Source organism: Heterodontus francisci, chromosome 9 (genome assembly GCF_036365525.1).
Source record: "Heterodontus francisci isolate sHetFra1 chromosome 9, sHetFra1.hap1, whole genome shotgun sequence".
Classification (NCBI taxonomy): domain Eukaryota; kingdom Metazoa; phylum Chordata; class Chondrichthyes; order Heterodontiformes; family Heterodontidae; genus Heterodontus; species Heterodontus francisci.
In genome coordinates this window covers 51,238,669-51,254,723 of record NC_090379.1, presented here as the reverse complement: position 1 = coordinate 51,254,723, position 16,055 = coordinate 51,238,669, and the positions used below count along the sequence as shown (strand labels likewise).

The following is a 16,055-nucleotide window of genomic DNA, read 5'->3' as shown; positions in this document are numbered from 1 at the left end:
TCTCTTATTTATTCATTAATAAATTCTGTTTCTGTGCAAATCAGTGCTACATCTTTTAGATTAATTTGGAGTGCAGCTCCACACATCCCTGAAGGCAGCAGGTCAGGTAGATAAGGTGGTCAAGAAGACAGATGGGATACTTTCCTTAATTGGCTGAGGCATAGAATATAAGAGCAGGGAGGTTAGGCTAGCACTGCACAAAATACTTGTTAGGCCACAGCTAGAGTACTAAAATTTCTAGTCACCACATTACAGAAGGATGTGATTGCACTAGAGAGGGTACAGAGGAGATTTATGAAGTTGTTGCCAGGACCGGAGAATTTTAGGAGGAAAGATTGGATAGACTGGCATTGTTTTGTTTTGAACAGAGAAAGCTGAGGGGAGATTTAATTGAAATGTATAAAATTATGAGGGGCTTAAATAGAATGGATAGGAATGACTTATTTCCCTTATCAGAGAGGGCAATACTAAGGGGAAATAGATTTAAAGTAACTGGCACATAAGAACCTAAGAAATAAGAGCAGAAGTAGATCATATGGCTCCTCGAGCTTGGTAGGCAGATTAGAGGGGTGTTGAGAAATGTTTTCATCCAGAGTGTGGTGGGGATCTGAAATTCATGGCTGGACCTTCAGTCTGCACTTGGGAGCCAGAAGTCAGGACCGTTTCTGGCTCCCAACCCTATGCGACATGTTCCAGATATGCCCAACCCGATTTTTAAAGGGCCAGGCCAGGGCTCGCCATCCAGTTAAGAACGGAGGGCCAGCTCCTGAAGCTGGAGGGCCAGTGAGAGGCTCTCCAACACTGACACATCTGCAACCCACCGGCCGAGGTATGAACTGCTGATTTGTGTTGGAGGGAGAGAGAGAGGGCATCTCAACATGGAGGAAGAGGTCAACTTTTTAAAAATTTACAACTGCCACAGCTTGCTGGAGGGGCAATCCAGCTGCAGCTGTGGCCTGGTGGCCATGACTGGTGCGGGTGGGCGAGCCCCTTGGGCGACTAAGCACGGCTCCCGGCCCCCTCCCCCCATGTGAGCCCGCCATAGTCACCTGTGGTCCAGCCGATGTCTCTCGCCTGGACTGCCGACTGGAAATCCCAGTTGGCATGGGAACGGGGCCAATTGGCTCTAATTTCCCTCAATTGACTACCCAATGCTTGCGGGCGGGTAGCTGTTCCGAACCCAACCTGGCCTCTTCAAAATTGGGTCGGGATCATGGTACCGAACCGGCATGACGGCGGCAGTGTGAAATTGCGAGCCTGCCCCCCGACCCTGAGCTGTTTGTAAAATCCAGCCCCCAGTATCTACAATGGTGGTAGAGGCAGAAACCTTAATTGCATTTAAAAATATTTTGATATACACTTTAATTGCCATAACCTACAGGGCTACGGACCAAGAGCTGGAAAGTGCGATTAGGTTGGATAGCTCTATTTCGACTGGCATGGACACAATTGGCCAAATGGCCTCCTTCTGTACCAAAAATCTTCTATAATTTTCTATAATTTCTATGATTTTTTAAATATAGATTTCTTGCTTATTTTAGTCTGTAGTACAAAGCATTAAAGCTAGGAGTTAGAAGGAAATAAAGGTCTATATTCGGCCATTAAAGGATTCCTCAGGCAGATTCAGGTAAACTCTCAGGACATGGCAGAGGTCCTAAATTGCTACATTGAATTAGTCCTCACTTCAGAAGACCATGCTCCATTACCACTAATGCAACATATGGTTGACAAAGTTATAAATGTCAATGGATACAGATGTAATCCTGGACAGAATAAGGGGTATCAAATTAGATCAGGCTGCTGGTCTTAATAGCATTCATCCGAGAGGAGCAAAGAAATGGGAGATGCGCTAAGTGAGCTGTTCCAATGGACTGAAGGGAGGCTAATGTAGTAATATTCAAAATGGCAGCAAATCAGAGCTAGGAAATGTTAGGCCTATTGGCATGACTTTGGTTATGGATATTAGAGATGCTTGTACAACCAACTAGGAAGACCAAGGGCTGCTACAGACTATCAACATGGCTCTGGAAAAGGTCAGAAACAGGGGAGTTTATTATGGGGAACAAAGAAATGGCTGACAAAATAAATGCATAGTTTGGTTCTGTCTTCACAAAGGAGGACACAAATATACCAGAAATGTTGGGGAACACAGGGTCTAATGAGAGGGAGGAACTGAAGGAAATTAGTATTAGTAGAGAAATGGTGTTGGGGAAATTGATGGGATTGAAGTCCAATAAATCCCCAGGGCCTGATAATCTATGTCCCACAGTACTTAAGGAAGTGGCCCTAGAAATAGTGGATGCATTGGTGGTCATCTGCCAAGATTCTATAGACTCTGGAACAGTTCCTAAAGATTGGAGGGTAGCTACTGTAACCCCACTATTTAAAAAGGAAGGTAGAGAGAAAGCAGGGAATTATATTTGGGCGGCACAGTGGCGCAGTGGTTAGCACCGCAGTCTCACAGCTCCAGCGACCCGGGTTCAATTCTGGGTACTGCCTGTGTGGAGTTTGCAAGTTCTCCCCGTGTCTGCGTGGGTTTTCGCCGGGTACTCCGGTTTCCTTCCACCACCAAAAGACTTGCAGGTTGATAGGTAAATTGGCCATTATAAATTGCCCCTAGTATAGGTAGGTGGTAGGAGAATATAGGGACAGGTGGGGATGTGGTAGGAATATGGGATTAGTGTAGGATTAGTATAAATGGGTGGTTGATGGTCGGCACAGACTCTGTGGGCCGAAGGGCCTGTTTCAGTGCTGTATCTCTAAATAAATAAAAATAAATATATACCAGTCAGCCTGAAGTCAGTAGTGCGGAAAACTCTAGAGTTCATTATCAAAGATTTTATAGCAGAGCACTTGGAGAACAGTGGTAGAATCGGGCAGAGTCAGCATGGATTTATGAAAGGGAAATCGTGCTTGACAAATCTACTAGAATTCTTTGAGGATGTAACTAGTAGAGTTGATGAGGGACAGCCAGTGGATGTGGTTTATTTGGACTTTCAGAAGGCTTTCGACAAAGTCCCACATAAGAGATTAGCGTGTAAAATTAAAGCGTGTGGATTGGGGGTAGTGTATTGCGATGGATAGAAAATTGGATGGTAGACAGGAAACAAAGAGTAGGAATAAACGGGTCTTTTTCCGAATGGCAGGCAGTGATTAGTGGGGTACCTCAGGGATCGGTGCCAGGACCTCAGCTATTCACAATATATATTAATGATTTAGATGAGGGAACTAAATGCAATATCTCCAAATTTGCAGATTACACAAAACTGGGTGGGAGGGTGAGTTGTGAGGAGGATACAGAGAGGCTTCAGGGTGATTTGGACAAATTGAGTGAGTGGGCTAATGCATGGCAGATGCAATATAATGTGGATAAATGCAAAATTATTATCTGGCTATAAACTGAGAGAGGGGAATATGCAACGAGAGCTGGGTGTTCTTGTATACGTCGCTGAAGGTAAGCATGCAAGTGCAACTGGCGGTAAAAAAGGCAAATAGTATATTGGCCTTCATAGCGAGAGGATTTGAGTACAGGAGCAGGGATGTCTTGCTGCAATTATGCAGGGCCTTGGTGAGGCCACACCTGGAATATTGTGTGCAGTTTTGGTCTCCTTATCTGAGGAAGGATGTTCTTGCTATAGAGGGAGTGCAGTGAAGGTTTCCCAGACCGATCCCTGGGCTGGCGGGACTGACGAATGATGAGAGGTTGAGTTGGTTAGGATTATATTCGCTGCAGTTCAGAAGAGTGAGGGGGGATCTCTTAGAAACCTATAAAATTCTGACAAGACCTGTCAGGGTAGATGCAGGAAGGATGTTCCCAATGGTGGGGAAGTCCAGAACTAGGGGTCATAGTCTAAGGATATGGGGTAAACCTTTCAGGACTGAGATGAGGAGAAATTACTTCACCCAGAGAGTGGTGAGCCTGTGGAATTCGCTACCGCAGAAAGAAGTTGAGGCCAAAACATTGTATGTTTTCAAGAAGGAGTTAGATATAGCTCTTGGGACGAAAGGGATCAAAGAATATATGGGGAAAGCAGGAACAGGTTACTGAGTTGGATGATCAGCCATGATCGTAATGAATGGCGGAGCAGGCTCGAAGGGCCGAATGGCCTTCTCCTGCCCCTATTTTCTATGTTTCTAATTTTCTATGTCATGTGTCACCAATCTGGTTGAATTTTCTTGAGGTCACTGTGCTGTTGGATGAAGGTTGTCTTGTTGACATAGCACATTTGGATTTTCAAAAAGCTTTCGACAAGCAGCCACATAATAGAATCATTTATAAAATAGAGTCCAATGGGATTGGGGAACATATCTTGGGATGATTCAATTAAAAATGAAGTTGTATTCTCATAGGCAGATGATTGAAGTCCCACAGGGATCAGTGTTTGGACTGTTGCTTTTCACTATTTATATTATAATTATACTATATTTGGATGGAGACACTGGGAGAATGCTCTGCAGGTTTGCAGCTAGAACAAAGATTTATGCTAATGTTAGAACCTTGGAGAAGAGAAAAAGACTACAATCAGATCTACATGCACAGGGGAATTGACCCACATCTTATAGATGACATTTAATTTAAATCAATGCATGTGGATAGAGCTAACACCAAGCATGCAATGTACTGAACTTCAGTCTGGTGGGCAGGTAAGAGACCTAGGTTATGAATCTCTAAGTGTTCATGAACAGTGCCTTGTAGCTATAGCAAAAGCTAATAGAATATTAGGATGTATTCTTAGAATATTTCAATATAAAATATAAAGTAGTGTGTGTCCTTCTACGAAACATTAGTTAAGCCTCATTTAGAATACAGTGTCCAGTTTTGGTCCCCTCATGTTGTGGGTGACATAGAGGCCCTGGAATTGATTCAGAGGAGGGCCATTAGATTGATAAATAATTTAATAGTTCTTAGTTCTCTGGGTCTGTTTATTCCAGAAAGGCATGGAGTTCAGGGAGACTTGATTGAGGTATTTAAAATAATGAAGGGATTAGACTGTGTTCATGCGAATAGACTATTTGAATTAGATAGATTGGGTAGAGCAAGGCAACATGCATGTAAGTTAGGTAAGTATAGAACTAGATTAAATGTCAGGAGAGTTTCATTTTCACTGATGGTTATGGAGATTTGGAACAAGTTGGCAGCTTGTGCAGTGAGTGCAGATTCATTGTCAGGGTTCAAACGGGAGCTGGATGAGGTCCTGGTTGATGCTGATGTCACTGCATACAAAAGTAAGTGGGATGTTGGCCTCATGATCACTATGGAATTCATTTTGATAACCTTCAAGAGCTGGAGAGAAATTTTGCTGAATTTTTTCCACCTGAATTAGCCTAATGTTTTTTTGTCTGTTGCTGTTCATCTCTCCCAGGAGTTCATATGGCTGGGGAGCATTGGGGTCATGATGTTTATCTTCAACATGATTGTGTGAGCCAGGTTTAGTCAACCAGCTGGTCTTTTCCTGTCCCTCAGCATTGTGTGTATTGTAAAATGTCCTTAAAACTACTTTGTAAATTCAGACAGAGTAACCTTACTGAGACCTTTAGCATTTGTACACAAAGTTGATGAGATTTAGCAACAACAGAGCAGCATTCTATAGTTTTGTATACTGCAATGATAACAATGCTTTACCTTTCCATTTAAATGAGCAAGTTATCAGTTGACATGATAAGTTAATGGCAGGTCATCGATTAAATTTATAAAGGATTGCTGCTGTGCTTTTGTGCCTACAAAAAATGTTGGCTGATATCAAAGCACAAATGCAAGCTGCTGATCAAGAAAATATTACTTGATGAATTTCTTCTCACACCTGTTCTGTAAAATACATCACTGTCTGCTTGACAATTAAGATATATTAAGATTATTCGATTTGAAGTTTCAATGTAGTTTTCAGGAAAGTAGAGCCTACATACGCTCCAGTGCAGATTAAAAATAAGTTGAGGCTCCATAGTTTTATATTAGCAGAAATCATAAAAATGATGAAATTATTGAAGACTGCAGTCAGGTAGAAAGATTGTATCAGTAATGCTACTGGGAGCTGTTTCTACTTGGTTTTTAAACACTGCACATGATAGGTTGGTTCAACTGCATGTTTTCCTGCCACACACTATGAAATTTGTGCTATTTTACTTTAGTAAATATGCACAACAACATCATTATTTTCCATATAGGAATTTATAAAGGGTCGGTTCTTTTTTTACTTCACAGAAGGTTTGTCTGGTTTTGCTTTTTTGTGAAATTAGATCAAATAACTATTTGTAAAATGGAATGCTCATTTCTATACTTTCCATTCAATTCAACTGTCTGGTGGCAGCATGAAGTGTGAAACAATGGGCTGAATTTTACCAGCCTCTTGGAGATGGGCTGGGAGGCAGGAGGGGTGGTAAAATGGCGGCAGAAGATGTTGGGAGGGAAGCTTGACATATCCCTGCCACCACTGCATATTACCAAAGGCAGGGACAGCAGTGTCTTGGCTGCCCGTTGACTGGAGGCAGGCAGCCAATTAAGGTGATTAATTGACTTGTTGATGGCCATTTTACGACCTGCTAGGATATTTCACCAGCCTCAGAATGGCCCCCCCCCCCCACCACTCCACCCCGGCGTGGTGAGTCCACCAGCTATGTCCTGGCTTCCCGGGATGCGGGGGCCTTCCTTTCTGGAGGCTCCACGGCCTAAGGAGGGAGCCCACCGGTGGCAGTAGCTGCCCCGCTGCCAGACTCCCTCCAATCACCTGGGCCTGCCTGCCTGGTCCTGGCACACCAAAGCATTTCTTCGCAGTTCTTCGAGGGCAACTCAGCATGGAGGTGCCGTCTCATTTTCCTTGCCGCCTCAACAGCGGCTACTTCTATTGGTGACACCACAGAGTTGCCAGCCCTTTGATTGGGCCGGCAGCTCTGAGAGGCAGACAGCAGTCTGTGCAGCAGCCTCATAATTGGCTGCTGCCTGTAAAATTGCCCCCATGGTCCCGCCATCTGCCTGTGTGGGCTGTGGACCAGCTTTTGGTCCCGGCGGCTTGGCTTGGCTGCTTGAGGTAAAATTATGGCCAAGGTTATCTGTCATATTAAGCCATGAGAATTTGTTAAGAGACTGGTTGTTATGTGACAAACAGGAATGGCTGTGATGTGTAAACTCTGCATGTGGTGGGCTCTGATTCCACAACACATCAGATTTCTGGATTCCTATGTCAGTGAAGTTTCTTTATTTTTTGAAGGAATCAAGGGAGGATAAAAGTAATGCCATTTTGTGGTTTCTTAGTTCTGACTGGACAACTAGAGGTTGCTGAGATTCAGTTTAAGTATTTGACTCAACTAAATACATGTGAAACTATTGGCCTGAGGCAAGGTACGCTGGGAAAGGGCTGATGAAAGCTGTGAAATGACAGACAGTATCAGTCTGTAAATATCAGTCTGTATCATGAGCATGAGGCTTCTGGAGAGTCTTAGGTGGCAGAGTAGTCTGACAGTGAGGATTGGAGACACCACAGAAGTCAGCCACTGGTTTTGAGCCTCTGGATGCAGGGAGTTCTGCTCTGAAAAGAACATTGAACGCATGTAAAATTACTGAGGAGCACCTTCAAGGAATGTGACAGCTAGCACAGGCCACGGTGGAGACCACTGTCATCCCTCTATGCTAGTATCAGAGATGGATTAAGAATGGTGCAATGCTACCTGGAATGAGTGGAACCTCTGCATCTGTCCTCCATTAACTGAGAGCTTTGTACAATGACTAGTAACTTCTACATGGGGGCATTGACCTTCAGACCTTGGGGGACCAAGAACATTCAAGGTCTGCATGATCTAAGAACTGCCCTCATTCTGATTAATGGCCAGGCAGATCCAGCTTTGTTAGAATGTTACCTCCGAACTCCTCCTCTTTGTTAGTGTAGGTCTATGCTGCATACCTCTTATTTCTCATTCTTCCTCATGCTCTTCTGACTCTGTCAGAAGAACATGGGGAACCCCATTGTTATGACCAGGTGAGAAAGGGGTCTAGGGTTCCCTCTCAGCCTTCACCTGGTAACAGGGTTTTGTTTTAAACACACCGTTTTTTTAGCTCCCCCTGAGTGAATCCTTGTTCACTAATTTCTAATTATAAGGCAAATAAACTAGCCAAACAGGTTTCCTTAGGTTTAAAGAAAAAAGGGTTAACTTTATTAAACTTAAACTCTAATTCGGTTAACGCCTACGGATATGCAACGTGCCCATGCTAGCATGCATATGCGATGCACACATGCAGATAGAGTCAGAAAAGAGCAGGTAAAATAAAGTGGAAAAGTTTGAGGAAATATCTGAAGATGGTTTTGGTTACTGTTCTTCGAATTTGCTGTAAAGTCCTTGATTGTAGGTAGGTCTTGCTTATCATTGGGGCCCAGTATACTTCTTAAACCTTGTTCAATGTAGGAGACTTTCTCTCTTGAAGTTCATGTGTCCTCAGTGGGTCCAGAGGTTTGTGAGAAAGAGATGGGAGCAGACAGGTGAGGTCTTTTCATTCCAGGAGCAATCAGTCTTTTTTCTTGTTCAAACTCTTTGTACAATTCAGAAAAACCCAGGTTGCCAAGAAGATTAATCATGTGACTACCTGGTCTGACCACGTCTGTGGATTCTCTTGTCTTAGCTGACCCTATAATGTCTCTAATTACATGCGGTGGCATAGTGGTATTGTCACTGGATTAGAAACCCAGAGTATTCTGGGGACATGGGTTCGAATCCCACCACAGCAGAAGGTGGAATTTGAATTCAGTTAATAAATCTGGAATTAAAAGCTAGTCTAATGATGGCCATGAAACCATTGTCAATTGTTGTAAAAACTCATCTGGTTCACTAATGTCTTTTAGGGAAGGAAATCTGCTGTCCTTACCTGGTCTGGCCTATATGTGACTCCAGACTCTCAGCAATGTGGTTGACTCTTAAATGCCCTAGCAAGCCACTCAATTATATCTAACCACTATGAAGTTAATAAAAAGGAATGAAACCGGACGGGCCACCCGGCATCGACCTAGGCACCGGAAACGACAACGGCAAACCCAGTCCTGTTGACCCTGCAAAGTCCTCCTTACTAACATCTGGGGGCTTGTGCCAAAGTTGAGAGAGCAGTCCCACAGACTAGTCAACCAACAGCCTGACACTGTCATACTCACGGAATCATACCTGACAGACAATGTCTCAGACACTACCATCACCATCCCCGTGTATGTCCTGACCCACTGGCAGGACAGACCCAGTAGAGGTGGCGGGACAGTGCTATACAGTAGGGAGGGAGTTGCCCTGGGACTCCTCAACATCGACTCTGTATCCCATGACGTCTCATGGCATCAGGTCAAACATGGGCAAGGAAACCTCCTGCTGATTACCACCTACCGCCCTCCCTCAGCTGATGAGTCAGTACTCCTCCATGTTGAACACCACTTGGAGGAAGCACTGAGGGTGGCAAGGGTGCAGAATGTTCTCTGGGTGGGGGACTTCAATGTCCATCACCAAGAGTGGCTTGGTAGCACCACTACTGACTGAACCGGCCAAATCCTAAAGGGCATAGCTGCTAGACTGGGTCTGCGGCAGGTGGTGAGGGAAAAACATACTTGACCTCGTCCTCACCAAGCTGTCTGCCGCAGGTGTATCTGTCCATGACTGTATTGGTAGGAGTGACCACCGCACAGTCCTTGAAGAGACGAAGACCCGCCTTCAAATTGAGGATACCGTCCATCGTGTTGTGTGGCACTATCACCGTGCTAAATGGGATAGATTTTGAACAGATCTAACAATGCAAAACTGGGCATCCATAAGGCGCTGTGGGTCATCAGCAGCAGCAGAATTGTACAATCTGTAATCTCATGGCCTAGCATATCCCCCACTCCAACATTACCATCAAGCCAGGAGACCAACCCTGGTTCAATGAAGAGTGCAGGAGGGCATGCCAGGAGCAGCACCAGGCATACCTAAAAATGAGGTGTCAACCTGGTGAAGCTACAACAGAGGACTACTTGCGTGCCAAACTGCGTAAGCAGCATGCAATAGTCAGAGCCAAGCGATCCCATAACCAACAGATCAGATCTAAGCTCTGCCGTCCTGCCACATCCAGCCATGAATGGTGGTGGACAATTAAACAACTAACTGGAGGAGGTGGCTCCATAAATCTCCCCATCCTCAATGATGGTGGAGCCCAGCACATTAGTGTGAAAGATAAGGCAGAAGCATTTGCAACAATCTTCAGCCAGAAGTGCCAAGTTGATGATCCATCTCAGCCTCCTCCTGAAGTCCCCAGCATCACATATGACAGACGTCAGCCAATTCGATTCACCCCGCGTGATATCAAGAAACGACTGAAGGCAGAGGATACTGCAAAGGCTATGGGCCCTGACAGCTTTCCAGCAATAGTACTGAAGACCTGTGCTCCAGAACTTGCCACGCCCCTAGCCAAGCTGTTCCAATACAGCTACAACACTGGCATCTACCCGGCAATGTGGAAAATTACCAAGGTATATCCTGTACATAAAAAGCAGGACAAATACAACCCGGCCAGTTACCGCCCCATCAGCCTACTCTCAATCATCAGTAAAATGATGGAAGGTGTCATCAACAGTGCCATCAAGCAGCACTTGCTTATCAATAACCTGCTTAGTGATGTTCATTTTGGGTTCCGCCAAGGCCACTCAGCTCCTGACCTCATTACAACCTTGGTTCAAACATGAACAAAAGAGCTGAACTCCACAGCTGAGGTGAGAGTGACTGCCCTTGACATCAAGGCAGAATTTGACCGAGTATGACATCAAGGAGCCCGAGCAAAACTGAAGTCAATGGGAATCAGGGGGAAAACTCTCCGCTGGTTGGAGTCATGCCTAACGCAAAGGAAGATGGTTGTGGTCGTTGGAGGTCAATCATCTGAGCTCCAGGACATCACTGCAGGAGTTCCTCAAGATAGTGTCCTAGGCCTAACCATCTTCAGCGGCTTCATCAATGACCTTCCTTCCATCATAAGGTCAGGAGTGGGGATGTTCGCTGATGGTTGCACTATGTTCAGCACCATTCGCGACCCCTCAGATACTGAAGCAGTCCGTGTAGAAATGCAACAAGACCTGCCGGGACAATATCCAGGCTTGGGCTGATAAGTGGCAAGTAACATTCGCGCCACACAAGTGCCAGGCAATGACCTTCTCCAACAAGAGAGAATCTAACCATCTCCCCTTGACATTCAACGGCATTACGATTGCTGAATCCCCCACTATCAACATCCTAGGGGCTACCATTGACCAGAAACTGAACTGGAGTAGCCATATAAGTACCATGGGTCAGAGGCTACGAATCCTGCGGTGGACTAACTCATCTTCTGACTCCCCAAAACCTGTGCACTATCTACAAGGCACAAGTCAGGAGTGTGATGGAATACTCTCCACATGCCTGGATAGCTGCAGCTCCAACAACACTCGAGAAGCTCGACACCATCCAGGACAAAGCAGCCCGCTTGATTGGCACCCCATCCTCAAACATTCACTCCCTCCACCACCGATGCACAGTGGCAGCAGTGTGTACCATCTACAAGATGCACTGCAGCAACGCACCAAGGCTCCTTAGACAGCACCTTCCAAACTCGCGACCTCTAGAAGGACAAGGGCAGCAAATGCATGGGAACACCACCACCTGCAAGTTCCCCCTCCAAGTCACACACCATCCTGACTTGGAACTATATCGCCATTCCTTCACTGTTGCTGGGTCAAAATCCTGGAACTCCCTTCTTAATAGCATTGTGGGTGTACCTACCCCACATGGACTGCAGCGGTTCAAGAAGGCAGCTCATCATCACCTTCTCGAGGGCAATTAGGGATGGGTAATAAATGCTGGCCTGGCCAGTGATGCCCACATCCCATGAATGAATAAAAAAGAACACAATACCTGGTTCCCAAAGTCCATTGTGGGTTAAATTGGAGCAGGGAATTTCCCCTTTGTCCCTCTAAACACTGGCTGTTAGTATGCAAATGTTTTTTCCAGCCATGGCTGATCTGTTTTACAAGTCATTTCCTCACTCCAGCAACAGTTTAAAATCATTGTTCATATGACAAAATTAATATGCTTCATTCTTGGCAGGTTGGGGGGGTCTGCATGACACTATGATAAGGGTTTAATGAAGATGGGGAAGAAAGAGATTTCCCTGCCGAAACTGCTAAAAGGATGAATGCAGAATCCTTTCTTAACAGCACAGTACAAAGATATTTTTAACTCACTCCAATTAAACTTAAGATACAATTTATGGACAGCTAAAGCCCGTGAAAGCAGCACTTTCTGAGTTGGCAAGTCATGCAAGTATTTTATGCAAGTTTGAGTTAACCGTGGTGCTATACCGGCAGATCTGATGGGATTTCTGACAGATCTGAACCAGAATGAACTTGCCCGCGAGTTAAAATAGTCACAATTCAAACCTGGACCAGCAAGTGTCTTTTACACTCACTCGCCACCACACCTGCCCAAATCCCATAGGTGGTTACAATTAGCCCCTGGGTTTCATGTGGAGGGGAGAGACTTGAGGAGAGGAAAGAAGTGTTCCATTCAGAACCTTGATGAGCACAAATATTCTGCAGAAATATATGAATTATTTTAATTTACCATTGATCTCAATGAAACGACTGACTTTTCAGTCCCTCCTTTTCCTATTTTTATTTGCAGTATTTGAAAAATGGTCAACTTGTCCTCAAGTCTACAAACTTTACAGCTAAATATTTGTAAGTTGATTGCTTCTGTGCCTTGGTTACTTTGATAAAGGTAATTGTTCTTTCGTATAACAAAGAACAATTTGCATAGATAGTAGGGTGGTCACACAGAGGTTCATGGATAAAGTCAAGGAATATATATTCTGACCCCTCTGCTTGCTTAAAGGCCCTCCCGAAAATAAGTTTAGGTTCCATAGTTTGTGTGATGTGCTTTGAGTTGTTTTGATGTGATAGTTTGCTTTTTAAATGTAAGTATTTCTTTATCTTGACTGTCACAGTTGTCTACAAGCTGGACTGTTCTGCAACCTAAATCAAATGGAGCCATGTCACTGCAGGTAACTCATCTGTGAGCAGATTAAAAGAAAAATGGAGAAAAGTTGTGTTTTTCTTAAAAATGCAATAAAATATCAATGATATAAGAAGCTGAGACACATGATAAAGAGCATTCACCTCATGGCGGACGCTCCTGCAAGTGGACCATATGCAGTTTGTCATCAATTCATCTTAGCTTAATCAATATCATTAGCGAGGCAAATAAATCGAGGTAAAACTTCCAAGAGAAAAATTACTTCCATGAACCTGGAGCCAACCAAAGAAACCATCCTTGAACATCAGATCCCAACTGATCACATAAAGGGTGAAATTGGAAATGCGGAGAAGCAAAACAGGTGATATCACATCAGCCATCTATTATACACTCTGCCCAATAGTCAGTTCAATTGACTTCAATGGTCAGAAAATTTGATTTTTGCCTGTTTTGCATCCCGAACCAATGTCCAATTTCACCCCTGTTGTAGAGATGGTGCCGCCATATCCAAAACTGGCCCAGAGCTATAATGCTCAGAGAATTTGATCATCTCTGTCTGTACTTTTAAACCTTTTAATAATCAGTCTCTTCTGTAATCAGATAGTTAATCTGCTATTTTAAATGAATTGATTTAACATAACTTCAGCTCTATGAATTATATTACGATATCAATTACTTTGTGTTGATGTGGGGAAGGTACCCATCACAGACTATTTCTGTCCAAATACCAGAAACCATTAGGTAACTACTGGCAGCACAATAGGATATTTCTGGGACAATGTTACAGCAATGTGTCACTGACAGCAAAATAGCTAAGATGGATAGGAATGCTTGGTGGTTTTGAAAATGTACCTTTCTCAGAGCAGAATAAAACTGCGCATATCTCATTTCATAAAAATTGCAAGAATGTTTCCCTACTACACACCCATGCCACACCCATGTCAATAATCTTTAAGTTCGTAAGCTGTGGTGAGCTGAATTTAAACAGCAATGACAGTCATCTATATTGTTAGGAGCTTGACTTCTGCTGCATAATGGGTGAATAACTGAGTAGTGATTCACCAGTGCACACAGAACAACATTTATTTCTCGACAATTATGTAGTTCAATAAATATCATTAATTCCTCTGAATGCTATCAGTCTGGTGAAGGGTTATTCAATCAGTCCTGTGGATACAGCTATCTGAAACTGAATATTCTGGTCTGTAAATCTTACTTCACCGACATCATTTTGTAAAGTTAGCAAGTCATACGAAAACTACTTCAGAAGATATTAGTTAGTAATAATCAGGAAAGCAATCTGTTCTGCCAGGCTTTGCTATCAAATATTGGAAATGACAGAACAAAAATAAATGTTATTCTAAATTGAAACTGATGGACAGTCATGGCCTGGAGGTTTATATCTTGGAAGCCCATATGCACAGAAGGAATGTATAAGCTATAATTGCAGCAGCACATAATCATACCAGCTCCAGACTGATTTAACAGTTAAGAATTCCTAGTGTTGGGTGGGGTCACAAAACTTCACATCCTGTTTAACTATTTTTCAGAAATGCTTATTTCTAACCCTGTAAATTTATGCCAATACTGCATTTATAAAATACAACTGTATTCCAGTCATTCAGCTTGCATTTCATGTGTGGAAAATAATTAAATTGCTCAAAGTCAACTCGATCCATTTGGTAACACTGTTGTTTCTGAGTCAAAAGGTTGAGTTCCAGGATGTGAGCACAAAAGCTTGGTTGACACTTCCATGGGTTATTGAGGGGGTGCTGTCTTTCAAATGAGATGTTAATTAATCTTGTTAGCTTGTGGACTTAATTGATGTTGTGGCACAATTTGAAGATGATCAGGGCGCTCTCCTGATACTGTGGCCAACATTTCTACCTTAGCCAATGCCACTGAATAGAATATCATTGGTACTTCATTTCATTTTCTACTTGTGGCGCAAGTTATGTGTAAATTAGCTGCTGTATTTGCCTACATAACTAAAAGGCCAGCACTTCAACAAGTCATTGACAGTGATGTGCTTTTGCAAAAGTACTGTATAAAGCATTCTTCCTCATGCAGAGAACACAAAACCATCAGCCCAGTGTTGGAAGATTTCCAAAAAAAAAGAGCTCTGTGTAATATTTTGTTGAATTATTCAAAATAACTGCAAAATTTATACAAGGTTATTTAAGTATAAATGAACATCAAAGTAGAGTCTCAACTAAACATTTTAGATTTTAGCACTGCAGTAACAGGGTTCAGCTACTTACCATTAAATCCTAATTGTAAAGATGGTAGCCTTTTTAGTTTTCTTAAAACAACTGTACAAGTCCAAGTTTCAAGTAGTTTCTTCTGTGAGTCGTTTTTCCAGCATTAGTACATTACCCAAGCAGCCAACACAGTACAGCTGTGTTCTTTTCCAATCAGCATTGCTCATCAGGGGTGTAGCCATTTGGCTCCACCTCCACTGTATGCTCAGAACACTAATCAAAGCTGTTTTCTTCAGACTAGAAAAGTTTGCTTTGTAAGTGTCGTGTTGAAATCCCCTAAAACTGGTCAAATCCATAATATTACTCTGTAATAAAACATTAACTTTTTATAATGAAAGCATGTTTCACAGCTGGGGGAAAAAAACAAATTCCAAGCATTGGTCATATGACATTTTTTATGGTGAGATTCTGGTCTCTCTGGTAACATGAGTATTGTAGAAATGTGTCAGTGTGAATAAGGAAGGTTGCTTTCTTGGAGAAAAAGCAGTAATTTTGATGACCATTGCAGTTTAGTGTTCAGGCATGAAAACAGAAGAAATCCCATAAGATGATTTTGGCTTTCTTTATAGCTGATTGTAATATCAGATTTTTAAAAAGGTGTGGACCAACATATTGTTATCCTATTGTTGTGTTTTAGGAATTATTCAGGGGCTTTCAGAAAAACACTGAAGAAACATCCTTAGCTCCAAATAATTTCTTTTTTTAACAGGATTGGCACCAGAGGAATGTTCTCTAAATCTTTTTGCCCAATTTAGAATTAAAATGTATTGGTAGTTGTAAAAACATAAAACAAGAAATACA

General features: G+C 43.1%; 1 protein-coding gene across 8 annotated transcripts in view; it reads right to left on the bottom strand.

The window, feature by feature from the left end:
* The window catches only part of LOC137373746 (inverted formin-2-like), an 85,112-nt gene extending 69,694 nt beyond the window's left edge, over positions 1 to 15,418 (bottom strand). For all 8 annotated transcript variants that reach the window (XR_010975686.1, XM_068039025.1, XM_068039028.1 and 5 more), the window contains exon 1: positions 15,255 to 15,418. The gene's annotated coding sequence lies outside the window, so the exon portion shown is untranslated. The remainder of the gene's footprint in view (positions 1 to 15,254) is intronic.
* Between the last annotated feature and the right edge of the window lie 637 nt (positions 15,419 to 16,055).